The following is a 7,500-nucleotide window of genomic DNA, read 5'->3' on the forward strand; positions in this document are numbered from 1 at the left end:
CACTAGCTCAGCCTCCTTATTTGAGCTGAGTTAAATTCAGACTTTAGTTCTGGCCTGTGTCGCCTATTGTAATAGCCTTGGATAAAATATTCCTTGCCTGTTTCACATTGCTTGGTACAATTTTTGCTTTAATAAACAAAATATGTTAGTATATAAACATTTTTATAAAGATAATAACTATGATAAAATTTAAAATCAAGGGCTGTTTTTTTTTTTTTTAAGATTTTATTTATTTATTTATTTGAGAGCGAGCGAGAGAGAAACAGCATGAGAGAGGAGAGGGTCAGAGGGAGAAGCTGGCTCCCCACTGAGCCGGGAGCCCGATGTGGGACTCAATCCCAGGACCCTGGGATCATGACCTGAGCCGAAGGCAGTTGCTTAACCAACTGAGCCACGCAGGCGCCCGGCTCAAGGGCCGTTATTAAGAAAAAAACTAATAAAAATAATTCTAAGTGAAACTAGATAAACTAAAGTACATTATTTCACCAAAAGATTATAAATTAGTTCACACAAACTGCTTGCTTTGGGGTTAAAAAATAACTAAATGAAAGACATTCCTCTTCTACTAGCCTTTTTCTGAGCTAACTTAATCACAGACTCTAAAAAAGGCACTAAGTCTCACCCCACATTCTATTTTTTGATAATTTCCATCCTTCTGTAAGGTCCCTGCTTTTTATCTCACATTGTATCAACCCCCTAAATTCATAGAACATTAAATTGGAAATAGGAGTTTCTTCTGTCTTCTCATTTTAAATTTTTCAACATTTTTGGAGTTGGCCTTTAATTAAAAACAGCAAACAAACCAGGGCACTGAAATAGTGATGTTGGGGATGTAAAAATGAGCAAGAGTTGCCTTTGTGTTTAGTGTATGCACTCTAATTATTTACAGAAATAAGTATACTATAAAGAAGTTTCAGATTATAAAAGGGAGTATAAGGATATTTGTATTTTGTGGGTTTGTTTTGTTTTTTCTTTTTTTAATTTTATTTCTTTTTAATTTTTTAAATTTTATTTTATTATGTTATTTTAATCACCATACATTACATCATTAGTTTTTGATGTAGTGTTCCATGATTCATTGTTTGCATATAACACCCAGTGCTCCATTCAATACGTGCTCTCCTTAATACCCATCACCAGGCTAACCCATCCCCCTCCCAGAACCCTCAGTTTATTTCTCAGAGTCCATAGTCTCTCATGGTTCATCTCCCCCTACGATTTACCCCCTTCATTTTTCCCTTCGTGCTATCTTCTTCTTTCTTTTCACATATAATGTGTTATTTTTTTCAGAGGTACAGGTCTGTGATTCAACAGTCTTACACAATTCACAGCGCTCACCATAGCACATACCCTCCCCAATGTCTGTCACCCAGCCACCCCATCCCTCCCATCCCCCACTACTCCAGCAACCCTCAGTTTGTTTCCTGAGATTAAGAATTCCTCATATCAGTGAGATCATATGATACATATCTTTCTCTGATTGACTTATTTCACTCAGCATAATACCCTCCAGTTCCATCCACGTCATTGCAAATGGCAAGATTTCATTCCTTTTGATGGCTGCATAATATTCCATTGTATATATATACCACTTCTTCTTTATCCATTCATCTGTCAATGGACATCTTGGTTCTTTCCATAGTTTGGCTATTGTGGACATTGCTGTTATAAACATCGGGGTGCACGTGCCCCTTCGAATCACTACATTTGTATCTTTGGGGTAAATGACATATCAGATAAAGGGCTAGTATCCAAAATCTATAAAGAACTTCTTAACCTCAACACCCAAAGAACAAATGATCCAATCAAGAAATGGGCAGAAGACATGAACAGACATTTTTCCAAAGAAGACATCCAAATGGCCAACAGACACATGAAAAAGTGCTCAACATCACTTGGCATCAGGGAAATCCAAATTAAACCTCAATGAGATACCACCTTACACCAGTCAGAATGGCTAAAATTAACAAGTCAGGAAACAACAGATGTTGGCGGGGATGCAGAGAAAGGGGAACCCTCCTACACTGTTGGTGGGAATGCAAGCTGGTGCAGCCACTCTGGAAAACAGTATGGAGGTTCCTCAAAAGGTTGAAAATAGAGCTACCATATGACCCAGCAATTGCACTACTGGGTATTTACCCCAAAGATACAAATGTATTTTGAATGAAGTAATAGATATCAAATCTATTTGGGATAGAACAACAGAAATGTATATTTTCATTATTTAAGGAGAGATGGATTTTGGAAGAATTATGTAAAGAATGAGAAAGGACAATCCAGCAAAGGAAACATGGTAAGCAAAGACATGCCACTTTTGTCAAAGTGTTTCAGGAATAAAGCAGTCAGCTGGTTTGATTGGTACTGTAGAGTAAAATAAGGTGGTCATGGAAGATAATGCTGTAAGGGCAAGCAAGGAGTTCAGAAATTGAACTACACAGTGTGTACTTAGTTGAAAACAATCATGGGAGCCCTTAGGGTTTTTAAAGCAGGATATGACATGATTAGAGCCCTTGTCAAAAGGATGTGGCAGCCATGTGTGGGCAGAATTGGGATAAAACCAATTAAGAGTGAGAAAAATGGGGGAGGCGGAGCAAGATGGCGGAGGAGTAGGAGACCTGGATTTCGTCTCCTCTCAGGAATTCAGCCGGATAGGGATCAAACCATTCTGAACACCTACAAACTCAACAGGAGATCGAAGAAAAGAATAGCAACAACTCTCTGAACAGAAAAGCGACCACTTTCTGGAAGGTAGGACGTGCAGAGAAGTGAATCCAAGGCGATATTTGGGAGGACAGATGGTGGGGGAGGGGCCTCCGTAAGCCGCTTCTGGCAAGTGATAGAGCCGCGGAGCACAAACTCGGAACTTTTAGAAGTCGGCTCCGCTGAGGGACGTCACTCCAGTGGCTAAGTGGGGGGTGGAACCCTCGTGGGACAGTGTGGTCTCAGGACCCTCGGGGTCACAAAAAGACCGGGGGTGCCTGAGTGTGGCAGAGCTCCCAGGTATCGGAGCGGGGAAGCCGGCTGCAGAGACGGAGCCAGGGCGCAGGCTCTCAGCTCGGGGTTGCCATAAACCGTGATCCTCCAGCAGGGACCCAACAAGCGGCAGATCCAGGGAGACTCCCCTTCCTCCCCCGGGAGGAGAGGCGCAGGAGCGCACTGCAGGGATCTGCCGGGTTTGGAGACTCCACCCGGGGTCACGTGCCAGAGATAGAAACGCGCGGTCACAGGCCGGGTGAGCACGGAGTGTGGCCAGAGACCGGGGAGACGGGAGTGACTGACGGCTTTCCTCTGGGGGCTCACTGAGGAGTGGGGCCCCGAGTTCTTGGCTCCTCTGAGGCAGAGATTGGGAGGCCGCCATTTTCACTCTCCGCCTCCAAAGCTGTACGGGAAGCTCGCAGGGAACAAAAGCTCTGGAGAGCAAACCCGAGCAGATTACTTAGCCGGGAGGGGGCAAGAGCGGGGCAATTCCACCTCCGGCAGAGACATTTGGAAACCACGGCAACAGGCCCCTCCCCAGAAGATCAGCGAGAACAGCCAGCCAAGACCAAGTTTACCGATCAATGAGAACGGCCGAACTCCAGCGCTAGGGGAATACCGCACATAGAATTCATGTTTTTTTCCCATGATTCTTTAGTCTTTCAAAGTTAATTTTTTTTTAACTGTCTTTTTTCTTTTTTTTTGAATTTTTCTTTTTCCCTTTTTCAACCAACATCTTATCAATCCCTTCTTTAAAAAAAAGTTTTTATTTTTTTATTTTTAGAGTCATATTCTATCCCTTCAGAGTAGTTACCCTTATTTTTGGCGCATATATATATATATAAGTTCTCTCTTTAAAATTTTGAGATAGTTTCTTCTAACAAATCAAAATATACCCTAAATCTCTAGTGTATGGTTTTTTTCTACTCCCCTACCTGATCACATTCTCTCCCTTTTTTTTTCTTTTTTTTTTTAAATCCTCTTCTCTTTTCAAACAACTTCTTATCAATTCCTTTTATAAAATTTTTTATAATTTCCATCTTTACAGTCATATTCCATCCCTTCATCATATCAACCCTTATTTTTGTACATATATAAGTTTTTCTTTCTTTAAAATTTTGGGAGGCACTTTCTTCTAAAAGACCAAAATACACCCAAAATCTAGTGTGTGGTACTGATCTATATACCAGTCTGATCATATTTGATCACATTCTGTTTTGTTGTTGTTGTTGTTTTGTTTTGTTCGTTTTTGTTTGTTTTTATCTTTACCTTTTTCTTTTTTTTTTTTCTTTTTCTTTTTTCTCTCTTTCCCTTTCTTTTCCCACTGCTTCAGGTGTTTTCTGATTTGTTTAGAGTATATTTTCTGGGGACGTTGTTACCCTGCTAGCATTTTGTTCTCTCATTAATCTATTCTCCTCTGCACAAAATGACAAGATGGAAAAAATCACCTCAACAAAAAGAACAAGAGGTAGTACCAACTGCCAGGGACCTACTCAATACAGACATTAGTACGATGTCAGATCTAGAGTTCAGAATCATCACTTTAAAGATACTAGCTGGGCTTGAAAAAAGCAAGGAAGTTATTAGAGAAACCCTTTCTGGAGAAGTAAAAGAACTAAAATCTAACCAAGGAGAAATCAGAAAGGCTATTAATGAGGTGCAATCAAATATGGGGGCGCTACAGCATCCTTTCTTGATCAAAACTCTTCAGAGTATAGGCATTGAGGGTACATACCTCAATATCATAAAAGCCATCTATGAAAAAACTACAGCGAATATCATTCTCAGTGGGGAAAAACTGAGAGCTTTCCCCCTAAGGTCAGGAACACGGCAGGGATGTCCACTATCACCACTGCTATTCAACATAGTATTAGAAGTCCTAGCCACAGCAATCAGACAACAAAAAGAAATCAAAGGCATCCAAATTGGCAAAGAAGAAGTCAAACTCTCACTCTTTGCAGATGATATGATACTTTATGTGGAAAACCCAAAAGACTCCACCCCAAAACTGCTAGAACTCATACAGGAATTCAGTAAAGTGGCAGGATAGAAAATCAATGCACAGAAGTCAGTGGCATTCCTATACACCAACAACAAGACAGAAGAAAGAGAAATTAAGGAGTCGATCCCATTTACAATTGCACCCAAAACCATAAGATACCTAGGAATAAATCTAACCAAAGAGACAAAGGATCTGTACTCAGAAAACTATAAAATACTCATGAAGGAAATTGAGGAAGACACAAAGAAATGGAAAAACATTCCATGCTCATGGATTGGAAGAACAAATATTGTGAAGATGTCAATGCTACCTAGAGCAATCTATATCTATAATATCTGTGGATATTATAATTCTATTTTATTAAACCATTTAGAAAAGGCTATAAATAATAAAAGTTGACAACATTAATGACAATACCATCCATATTATTTATGAGGAGGGACACTTTGCCAAATATTAAAAGAATTTACTCTAGAAAATGTGGCTCTAAAATACTTTTTGCAAATCATATATCTGATAAGGGGTTAATATCCAAAGTATATAAAAGAGTCATACAACTCAATAACAAAAACAAAAACAAGCAATCTGATTTAAAAATGGGCAGAGGATCTGAATAAATGTATTTTCAGAGAAGACATACAGATGGCCAATACATTCATGAAAACGTGCTCAGCATTACAAATCATCAGGGAAATGCAAATAAAAACCACAATAAGATATTACCCCATACCTGTTAAAATGGCTATTATCATATTGGGAAGGGAAGAATGAAGGGGAGGAAATCAGAGGGGGAGACGAACCATGAGAGACTATGGACTTTGAGAAACAAACTGAGGGTTTTAGAGGGGAGGTGGGTGGGGGGATGAGTTAGCCCGGTGCTGGGTCTTAATACCCATATTGCATGGAGCAGTAGGTGTTATACGCAAACGATGAAACATGGAACACTACATAAAAAACTAATGATGTATGGTGATTAACATAATATAATAAAATAAAATTTTTAAAAATGGCTTTTATCAAAAGGACAGGAAATAATAAACATTGTTGAGGATATGGAGAAAAGGAGTCTCTTATGCATTGTTGGTGGGAATGTAAATGTGTGCAGCCACTATGGAATATTTATATATACATATTTATATACATATATATACATACATATATATAGCCATAAAAAAGAAAGAAATATTGCTGTTAGCAACAACATGGATGGACCATGAGGGCATTATGCTAAGTGAAATAAATCAGACAGAAAAGGACAAATGATCTCACTTATATGTGGAATCTATAAAAAAATAAATAAATAAGAGCTCATAGATACAGAGAAAAAATTGGCAGTTGCCACAGGTAGTGGGAATGGAGTAGGAGAAATAGGTGTAGGGAAGAAGAGGTATAAACTTGCAATTTAAAAGAAGTAAACCATGGAAATGTATAACATGGTAACTATAGTTTAATAACACTGCACTGCATATTTGAAAATTAGTAAGAGAGTAGATGTTAAAAGTTCTCAGGACAAGAAAATAAAATTTTATAAATATGTATGGTGAAGGATATTAATTTTTTAACTTTAATTTTCAGGCTCCTACTCAAAGGAATGGGTCGGTGCCCTTGTTCCGATTTATTGTGATCATTTTGTAATATATACAAATATCAAATCATATTGTTGTATATATGAAACTAATATGTTATATGTCAGTTATATCTCAATTTCAAAATTGAGGATAAATTATAAACATAAAAAATAAATGCTGCTGTTTCCCTATATCATACTTATTATACATGTCAATACTTTTGAGAGGAAACTGATCAACTTTTTTCTTTTCAAGATTTATTTATTTATTTGAGAGAGAGAGAAAGAGAGAACATGTGCAAGTGTGGGGAGGGGCAGAGGGAGGAGGAGAGAGAGAGAAAATCCTAAGCAGACTCCCCACGAGCACAGAGCCTGACCTGGGGCTTCATCCCATGACCAGTGAGATCAGGACCTGGGCCAAAATCACAAGTCATATACTTAACTGACTGAGCCACCCAGTGCCTCTGATCAACCATTTTTTATTCAAAAACCATAGTTCCTACTTATCATTAAATAGGTGACCCATTTTTACAGTGAAGTTTAGAAATATTACCTCTGATGAAGTTGCCTCCTCTTTCAAAACCGTCAATAGTTTCCTCTGGGTTAGGTTCTCTCCCTCCTCCCTTTATCCATTGGGGTCTTCTTTCATTTCCTAGAGCACAGTGTGCTCTTTCCAGATGCGAGGCCTTCACAGGTATTGCTCTCCTTACCTTTCTCTTCTTTTTACCCAATACATTTCTATTCATACTTCAAAGCTAAGCTGACACTTCACATCAAAGTAGGATTTCCTGGCCATGACTGTTAACACGTATTTCGTCAAGTCTCCAACTTTGTCTTTTTGTTTCACACTGTATTTCTCATTTGCAGCACTTCTCATGATTGAAATAAAAAAAAACATACGACTTTTAATTCATGAAATCCATGCAATTTGAACAGTTTATATCAAGCTCACAGC

Source organism: Mirounga angustirostris, unplaced genomic scaffold (genome assembly GCF_029215605.1).
Source record: "Mirounga angustirostris isolate CCGP_5_RB_7025 unplaced genomic scaffold, mMirAng1.0.hap1 SCAF_13, whole genome shotgun sequence".
NCBI classification, from domain to species: Eukaryota; Metazoa; Chordata; class Mammalia; order Carnivora; family Phocidae; genus Mirounga; species Mirounga angustirostris.